The following is a 10561-nucleotide window of genomic DNA, read 5'->3' on the forward strand; positions in this document are numbered from 1 at the left end:
TCATAATTTTTGGAGTAGCAGAAGTATGGTAGTTATCCAGATCATTACAGACAGTTCTGTTTTCGACAGATTCTGTTTTCAATGCATAGTTTGCTTGTTTTCTAGTTTCTATGGCATATATTGCTCAATATAAATTGTGGAAATGATATGCTACAGTAGACATTGTGTGAGAACAATTATGAATCTTGTCTTTGACAGTACCAAAAGTGGAATGGTTTGCTCTTTATCATACTGACCTATCTCACAAAGTTCCGTTAAGTTTTGTGTGATTGAAGTTTTCAAGTTTTGGGTGAGATATCTATATGAGGAGAATAAAGAGTGACAAGAACCTAATCCTGGGGATGCCCAAGGCACCCCTAGGTAATATTCAAGGAATATCCAAGCAACTAAGCTTGGGGATGCCCCGGAAGACATCCCCTCTTTCGTCTCCAACATTATTGGTAACCTCACTTGGAGCTATGTTTTCATTCGTCACATGATATGTGCTTTGCTTGGAGCATCATTTTATTTTGTTAGGATTTGCTTGCTGTTATTTAGAATAATGTTTTGAATCTTGTATTTCAATAAAAATGGCATTGATAGCCTTCACCGTGCTTATTTTACAGTCTACATGTTGCTGTTTCAATGTTTATCGCTGTTGCAAAAATTCCTCAGAAAACTCAGAAAGTGATAAAATGTTGAATTTTTTTTGCATAATAAGCTATGATAAATTTTCTACAGTATGGTAGAATTTCATAATGTTTGGAGTTGAATAAGTATTGATACTCTTGCATTCTTTACAGACTGTACTGTTTTGACAGATTGCTGTTATGTTTGCATTGTTTGCATATGTTTGCTTGTTTAATGATTCTATTTGAGGATAGGAGTATTAAATATGCAGAGGCATTTAGTATGCAATGTTGAATAATAATTTTAGTGATTTGCTACAGTAGAGAATGATAAGGTTTTTGCATTGGTTTATACTAACTTATCTCACGAGTCTTGTTGAGTTTTGTGTGGATGAAGTTTTTAAGATTTAGGGAAACCGTGATATAAAAGGAATTAAGGAGACACAAAAGCTCAATCTGGGGGATTCCCAAGGCATCCCAAGTTAATATTTCAAGAATTCTCAAGCATCTAAGCTTGGGGATGCCCCGGTAGGCATCCCACCTTTCTTCTTCAACAATTATCAGTTAGTATCGGTTGATCATAAGTTTCTGCTTCTTCACATGATGTGTGCTATTGTAGAAATGTCATTTTGTTTTGTTTTGCTTGCTGTTTTAATAAAATTCTTAGATCTGAAAGTTTTTAAATAAAATAGAGTCCTCAAATAATTGCCAGGGAGGCTAAGTAAGCGGCATTTACATCCCGTCAACGAAGCTCTTTTCTATGTCATTTAATCTTGTGCTTCACTTATATCCTATGAGTAAATTGTTGAATGAATTGAATGTCATGAAGTTGAAATCATATCATGCCTAGTGGTAGCTTCACATTGGGTTTAGGGAGTGAAATCTTTTGAGGCTTGACAATCACAATATTGGTCATACAAGCAATTCACGAATAATTAGTATAATGAAGAGAACTTTCACATATAAATACACTATCTTGGAAATCTTTTGTGATTGTGAGCCCCTTCAAAATATTATTTGCCAAAATTGTTGACGTTGGACAAGGAAGACAACATAATGGTTTATGTTTGTTCATATTCACATAGAAGTTATATTGTCATAGATCCTTCAACATGTGGTGCTTGCCCTCCATCTTTGCTAGCCAAAAATTCCGCCAAACGGCCGACGCCTCCTCGCCGCTCCCGCTATGCCCACGCGTTTAGGCCGGCCTCGTCCTCGTGCACCTCGATGAGCTGGAGGAGTTCGCCATCACCGGAGGGCCGCAGGGACCTGGCACGGGAAGGGAGGGGGACTGCATGGACATTCGGCCGCTGCCCTGGGCGCGGAACTGCATCAACGGCTCCCGCTCGGCGTCGGTGCCATCGGGCCGCCCCTCAGTGTTCCACCGCATGTCCAGCCAAGGTGCGCCATACCACGGCCGACGTGTCGCCCTCATCAAAGACAACCAGGTCTGTGGCTTCTAGGCATGGAGCGCACACCGTCCTTCCGGCGTCGGCCGGAGACGAGCCACCGAACCCTAGCGCTGATACATGCATCGGATCCACGGATGCCAGTCATGCCGCGGAACCCAACGTGCATGTGCATGTGGCAGCGGGCCAGTCGCCGGCGGACGCGCTCACGGGCACTGTCGCAACCGCGACACTGGGCCCTCCCTCAACCGTTCGGGGCAATGCAGACGCGCCTTCCGCTGGGGCGTAGGGAGAAACATCCCCTCCTCATGCTTCGCCTGGGGGGACGCAAACCAGGGCTGCCACAGGACAGACGGACCTGGCCAGCGAGGAGATGGCCATCGCAGAGATGGAGCCAGAGCCGGTGTCGGTGACGGGGACCACCCTGCCGCCCATTGCTTTGGATGAGTTGACCCATGTAGCTGCTTCGCCAAGGCCCATCGGTGGGCCAATGAGGACCCCCCTCCAAGCCCCCAGCCCGCCCTCCCCTCTGGCGATGGGCCAGCCATGACAGACCAACGCCTCGCCTCTAAGACCTGAGCTAGTGGGGCCATTGACCGCGGTGGATCAGCTCATCGCGGACGTCACGGCTGACGCTACCCCCGCCATCCTTCCGAGGCCGCCAGCAAGCACGGCCAGGGCCCCCCGCCGACATCGCTCCCCTGTCGCAAACCCGCGTCGTAGCGGCCGGCTCGCCTCCAAGACGGTGTCAACCCTCAACGCTGTAGCTCGGGCCCAACAGCTGATCATGCAGAAGCTTGGGATCGACCATAATGGCGGGGAGGCCATTCTGCGCTACGAGATCGCATTCGAGAGGCCTCTCACTCAGATGCAGGTTGAGGCGCTGTCAGCACTTGCAGCTGCTCCCGGGATCAAGACCACGGCACTGCATGGCAGTGGGACCGCGCGCGGCTCCGCCTAGGCGCTGGACTGTGTACTGCCGCATCGACAGATTAGTTTCCCTTGGATAGCTTCCCAATGTTGATTTGGAATGTATGAGGACTGAATTCGGCTACGAGAAGAGTAGTAGTTAGGAGACTAGTGCAAAAATTCAATTTATCTTTCATTTGCTTGCAAGAATCGAAGCTCTCTATTGTCACTAGTGCAATCGTCATGGAGTGCTGTGATGTCAGCGCCCCATCAGTAGAGGACCCAGCCCAAGACCGTGCACGACCCAGCCGTGCACGTAAGCCCAGCAGCCGCATCACTGGGCCGGAGTGGGTGACCGCTACGAGCAGGCGTACTTAAGGCCGACACTCAACTAGATCAACTATCCAGTGGATCAGGCGGCTACCGACGGCGGCAACCCTAGCTCTCTGTTCTTCCTCCCTTGAACACCAATTTCCCCCAATTCTTGTAATCGATCTGTATAGCTACTACTTCGGAGAGTGTAATAGATCGATTCTACTGCTGCCACCACCACTACTCTTACATCTGGTATCAGAGACATCGATCCCCGGTTCGTTTCCACTGGCACAAATCATCGAAACTCGCCGGTTTCGTCAAGGCCGTCAACAGCTCGAAGCCATGGATCCTGCCATCAAGACCTACCTCGACTCCCTCAAGAACTCCCTTGACGCCAACACGGCGGCGATGCAGGCCCAATCCATGAAGATCGATGATCTGCTGGCTTGGCGTCCCGAATTGGAGCGACGCGTCGACGATCTTGCCGTTGCAGTCTCCGATCTACAGCGGGCACGCGGCCCGGGCGGCCAAGACTGCTCCCCCGCCCCCAACCGCGACGGGCAGCGATCTCCCAGGCGCTGACTCTGGCGCGGCGGCGCCACTCCTTGGGTCAACGGACCGCGGCGACTTCAATCTCACACGGGGCTGCCGGCGGCGTCCTTTCGGACCCCGCCACCACTCCCGGCAAACGGTCAGCTCGACTCCCAGTTTCCCCTACCTGCTCTCTCTCCTTTCGCTCATGCGAGTCAGTTGCTCATGGGATTGGGGCAGGCACACCCTTCGATTGTGTTTCCCCAATTCACCGGCGAGAATCCACGGCTGTGGAAGACACTGTGTGAACAATATTTCCAGATGTTCGCCATACACAATTCGTTCTGGGTGCCCATGGCGTGCCTGAATTTTTCAGGCACTGCTTCGGTTTGGTTACAATCTGTTCAAAAGAAGTTAGCTCAGCTAGATTGGGAATCATTTTCTGCCTTACTGTGCACTCGGTTCGGACGTGATCGACACCAATTGTTGATTCGTCAGTTTTACACTGTTCGCCAGTCAACTACAGTAGCAGCTTATATAGAACAATTTGAGTTGATTATAAATCATTTGAGCTCCTATTCAGATTCAATTCACCCCTACTATTACCTTACTCGTTTTGTGGAAGGTTTGCGACCGGACATCCGCGCGGTGGTCCTTGTGCAACGGCCGCCGGATTTGGATACAGCTTGCTCCCTGGCGTTACTTCAAGAGGAAGTCATCGATGGTGCCTTCGGTGCAGCTCCTCCTCCACCTGCGCCACGACCTCCCGATGCACCACCACGAGCAGGCACGCCGCTACCTCTTCCTCCACCACCACCACGGGTAGCCCCGGCATCAGTGGCCACTGATCGCCGTGGCACGGATGCGGCTCGCGTCGACGCTGCCAAAATCAAGACTCTACGTGACTACAGGCGCGCATGGGGCCTCTGCTTCAAGTGCGGCGAGCGCTGGGGCCATGACCACGTTTGTCCCACATCTGTACAACTTCACGTGGTAGAAGAGCTACTGGAGCTCTTCGGTGTCGACACCATTTACACCAACGATGATCAAAGTCCATGGGCAACAGAGGAAGAAACCATGATGGCTATCTCTCGCTCTACGCTGTCCGGGGGAGTTTCAGCAAAGGCCTTTCAGCTACGTGCATGGATTCAAGGGAAGGAGGTTTTAATGTTGGTGGACTCTGGTAGTTCAACCTCGTTTATCAACCACTCTCTGGCTCAGCGATTGGAGGGTGTGCAACCTCTGCCACGGGTGTACAAGGTACGCGTTGCGGACGGCGGAGAGCTCTCTTGTTCTTCATCAGTGCCAGGGTGTCGGTGGCATTCACAGAACCATGAGTTCAGCACTGACATGAAGGTCCTCGCGCTGGGCACGTACGATGCCATTCTGGGAATGGACTGGCTCGAAGCTCACAGCCCCATGCAAGTCGATTGGCGTGCTAAGTGCCTGGAGTTCTCCACATCAGAGGGCACGGTGTGTTTGCGTGGCCATGAGTCCAACTCGACTGATTGTTTCATGATCAATTCCATTCAGCTACAAAGTCTGTGCAAGCAACAAGCCATTACACATATTGTGCAAATTTGTGCTACTACAGAAGAAGCAACAGTCAACTCACCTGTGCCAGAGATCGTGCAGCAAGTGATAGACGCCTTTCCGGACGTCTTTGGGGAACCTACAGGGCTACCACCTCGGCGCCCTTGCGATCATTGCATCCCCTTGATTCCAGGAGCTCAACCTGTGACTGTCAGACCGTATCGCCATAAGCCTGAACATAAGGATGAAATTGAAAAGCAGGTCATGGAAATGCTGAAGGCAGGGATTATACAACGCAACTCCAGTCCATTTTCTTCACCAGTGATCTTGGTCAAGAAAAAAGACGGCACATGGCGCCTTTGTGTTGACTACAGGCACCTCAACGCTCTCACATGTGTCGCCAAGTTCCCCATTCCCATCATTGAGGAGCTGCTGGATGAGCTTCACGGAGCCAAGTGGTTTTTGAAGCTTGATCTTCGTTCAGGATACCATCAAATCAGGCTTGCCGAAGGAGAGGAGTACAAGACGGCGTTTCAAACCCATTTTGGCCATTTTGAGTTCAAAGTTCTATCATTTGGGCTTGCTGGGGGGCCTGCAACTTTCAATGGAGGACTGACTACTACCTTGCACCCTTTGTTACGCCACAACGTGTTGGTCTTCTTCGACGACATCCTAGTGTTCAGTGAGTCATTGGAAGAGCACGCGCAGCATGTCAAGCAGGTCCTGCAACTACTTCAGCATGACAACTGGAAAGTTAAGAGCTCCAAATGCACTTTTGGGCAACAGCAAGTTGTGTATCTTGGTCATGTCGTCAGTGCTGCTGGAGTGGCTACAGACCCAAGCAAAATTGCAGCGGTAGCCCAATGGCAGACACCATCAGATGTCAAAGGAGTGAGACGCTTTTTAGGGCTGGCCGGGTATTACCGACGTTTTGTCAGAAATTTTGGTGTGATAGCCCGTCCCCTGTTCAATCTGCTGAAGAAAGGAGTGCCATTCCTCTGGACTTCGTCGACAGAAACAGCATTCCAACTGCTTAAACAACAGTTAACTTCGGCGCCGGTGTTAGCCCTTCCGGATTTCAAGCAGCAATTCACGATGGAAACAGATGCATGCGACACTGGAGTGGGTGCGGTATTGCAGCAGAAGGGCCACCCCATTGCTTTCATCAGCAAAGCGTTGTCTCCAAGGTATCAGGGGCTTTCTACATATGAAAAAGAGTACCTGGCAATTATAGTTGCAGTTGAGCAGTGGCGACCCTATCTACAACACGCCCAGTTCATCATTCAAACAGACCAACGCAGCCTCGTACATCTCGAGCAGCAGCGTTTATCCACTCCTTGGCAGCAGAAGGCTTTCACTAAGCTCTTAGGGTTACGTTATCAGATCAAGTATAAGAAGGGTTTAGACAATCAGGCAGCTGATGCACTAACCAGAGCTACAACTGCAGGTACCTTGACATCAATCACTTCTTGCCAACCTACCTGGATGGACGATTTGGTCGCTAGCTACAACAGTAATCCCCAGACCATGAAGTTGCTGGAACAGCTAGCTATCCGAGACGATCCCAAGGGGCGATTCACACTCCAGCAAGGGGTTTTAAGGTTCAGGGGTCGTATTTGGCTTGGGGGCTCCACAGCAATGCAACAACAGATCATAGCAGCATTCCACGACAGCGCTTTGGGAGGGCATTCCGGGTTCCCGGCAACATATTCTCGCATCAGGCGCTTGTTTGCATGGCCAAAAATGAAGATTCACGTTAAGAATTATGTGAAGTGCTGTACAGTCTGTCAGCGAGCCAAACCAGATCGTGCAGCGTCACCGGGTTTACTCTTACCTCTGCCAATTCCTAGAGAGACATGGGAAACCATTAGCATGGATTTCATAGATGGTCTTCCTCAGTCTGGAGCTTCCAATTGCTTGCTCGTTATTGTGGACACACGCACCAAGTTTGCTCACTTCTTGCCGTTAGCTCACCCATATACAGCAGCAAAAGTGGCGCAACTATATATGCATCAGGTCTATCATATACATGGATTTCCAGCGGCTATCGTGTCTGATCGTGACCCGGTGTTTACCAGCCATTTTTGGCAGGAGCTGTTCAAGTACGCCGGAACGGAGCTGCGTATGAGCACTGCTAATCACCCGCAGAAGGATGACCAGACGGAACGAGTAAACCAATGTTTGGAGACGTTCCTTTGCTGTTTCACTCATGCCTGTCCTCGACGGTGGAGTTTTTGGACACCCCTAGCACAATTCTGGTATAACACAACTCATCATTCAGCAATTGGCATGACACCTTTTAAGGCCATGTTCGGGTATGAACCTAGACATTGGGGCTTGTCTGCTCATTCTTCGTGTTCGGTTCCATCACTGCAAGCTTGGCTTGAAGAGCGCACAGTCATTCAACAACTTGTGCAGCAACATTTGAATCGAGCCAAACAATGTATGAAAGCTCAAGCAGACAAGAAGAGGTCAGAGCGCCAATTTGAATGTGGGGATCAAGTGTTCGTGAAGCTACAGCCTTATATCCAATCATCAGTCACGCCTCGTGCGAATCACAAGCTCTCCTTCAAGTATTATGGCCCTTATCAAGTGATCCAACGCATCAATGACGTGGCTTACAAACTACAACTACCAGAACATTCGGCGGTACACCCAGTCTTCCATGTGTCACAGCTAAGAAAGGCTCTAACCCCTGGTACGCAAGTTCATTTCCAGCTTCCCCTCTCTGCTGATGCATTGGCTGTTCCTGTGGAAGTGTTGAACACAAGATGGCGCAAGAAAAATGGGGCAATGATCGAACAAGTTCAAGTGCGCTGGTCCGGAGATGCAGCCATCGGCACCACCTGGGAGGACAAGGTGGCTCTCCAGGCTCGTTTTCCAAACGCGGAGGCTTGGGGTCAAGCCTCAAGCCAAGGAGAGGGGGATGTCAGCGCCCCATCAGTAGAGGACCCAGCCCAAGACTGTGCATGGCCCAGCCGTGCACGTAAGCCCAACAACCGCGTCACTGGGTCGGAGTGGGTGACCGCTACGAGCAGGCGTACTTAAGGCCGACAATCAACCAGATCAACTATCCAGTGGATCAGGCGGCTACCGACGGCGGCAACCCTAGCTCTCTGTTCTTCCTCCCCCGAACACCAATTTCCCCCAATTCTTGTAATCGATCTGTATAGCTACTACTTCGGAGAGTGTAATAGATCGATTCTACTGCTGCCACCACCACTACTCTTACAGAGACTAGTGCAAAAATTCAATTTATCTTTCATTTGCTTGCAAGAATCGAAGCTCTCTATTGTCACTAGTGCAATCGTCATGGAGTGCTGTGGTGCCGCCTTCACGAATTTCTGTTTTCAATGTGCTGACGACACGCGTGGGGGAATAATAATGGCCTGGAAGGATGGGGAGATTCAGGTCACATCAACGACCCGCAGCGCCAACTTCATGACCGCCCGATGCACACACACAAAGATGGGGAAGAGCTGGCAGATCATCGGGGTCTACGGACCGCAGGCCGACGAGGAGAAGATGAATTTCCTCACAGACTTGCACACTTGCATCTCGAGCAACCAGTGTCCGCTAATATGTGCAGGTGACTTCAATATTATCTGCTCGGCGGCAGACAAATAAAACAACAGGATTAACAGAAGACTAATGAACACCTTCCGGAGTTTCATCTCGGACATGGAACTCAAAGACCTGTACCTCCACGGCCACACCTATACTTGGACAAATGAGCAGCAAAGGGCAACACTAGTTAAATTGGATAGGGTGCTGTTCAACGATATGTGGCACGATCTTTTCCCATCCTGCCTGCTACAAGGGCTGTCATCCGCCGTCAGTGACCATTGCCCCCTACTGCTCACTTGCGCCACCGATTTCAAGCATTGCAGACGATTCAGATTTGAAAACTTCTGCGCACGGATGGAAGGGTTTGAGGAAGTGGTGGCCGCAGCTTGGCAGCAGCCAGTTGCATCGCCCGATGCGTTTGTTGTCCTGCACACGAAACTGGGCAGAGTGGCCAGAGCCCTTAAGAGCTGGCATGATCGGTCTACAGACCAGATGAACCGCACATGGATGTTGCCAATGAGATCATTTTTCGATTGGACAAGGCGAGAGATTCAAGAGAACTAACACCACTAGAGCAGATGCTGCAAAACAATCTGAAGATGAGACTGCTGGGATACAGTTCTCTGCAGCGATCAATTTGGAGACAGAGATCCACTGTCAGAGGAATAAAAGAAGGAGACGCCTACACAATTTTTTTTCACATGAAGGCCACAACAAGAAGGAGGAAAAATGTCATCCTCTCAATTCAGCATTAGGGCCAGTTCTTCTCGGGACAGGAAGGTAAGATGGATATTGCTTGGGAGTTCTTCTCGAAACTGCTCGGACAGCCGGCTCCTAGTAGGAAGCGACTGAACTTTGAGGCACTAGGATATGCCCCGGACACGCAGCTGCTTGCACAACTGGATGATCCGTTCTCTGAAGAAGAGGTACTCGCAGCGATCAATGACACAAAAACTGACAGAGCCCCAGGACCTGACGGCTTCACGGGGCTTTTTTTTCCAAAGTTGCTGGCAAGTAATCAAAGATGACCTGATGTGGGCACTTAACAAATTTTGGAATCAGAACATGTCAAATCTACAGGCATTAAACACGGCGGTCATGATCTTGATCCCGAAGAAGGAGGGGGCCACTAGCCTAACTGATTTCAGACCAATAAGCTTGATCCACGGCATCGCAAAACTAATTGCAAAAATTCTGTCTCGCATGCTGCAACCGGTGATGAATCAGCTTGTCTCGCCTTGCCAAAGTGCTTTCATCCGGAAGAGATTGATACTTGACAATTTTATGTATGTCCATGCAATGATTAGAACCCTGAAGGCTAGAAGAACTCATGCAGTGCTTCTAAAGATTGACATCGCAAAAGCCTTCGACAACCTCTCTTGGGAATTTCTCCTCGAGCTACTTTCTGCTAGGGGTTTTGGCATCAGATGGACGAACTGGATTTCAGGGTTGCTTGCAACATCATCCACCAGGCTGAACATCAACGGCGATCTGTCAGAGATGATCAAACACCACTGTGGGCTTCGACAGGGAGACCCCCTCTCCCCGCTACTCTTCGTGATCGCAATGGATACTCTGGAATCCCTCTTTAAGACCGCTTGTAGATATAGAGTGTTTGCCAACATTGGTCGGATAAACATGCTTTTCCGAGTGTTGATATATGCCGACGACGTCATTGCCTTCATCAAC

Source organism: Aegilops tauschii, chromosome 5 (assembly GCF_002575655.3).
Source record: "Aegilops tauschii subsp. strangulata cultivar AL8/78 chromosome 5, Aet v6.0, whole genome shotgun sequence".
Taxonomy (NCBI): Eukaryota; Viridiplantae; Streptophyta; class Magnoliopsida; order Poales; family Poaceae; genus Aegilops; species Aegilops tauschii.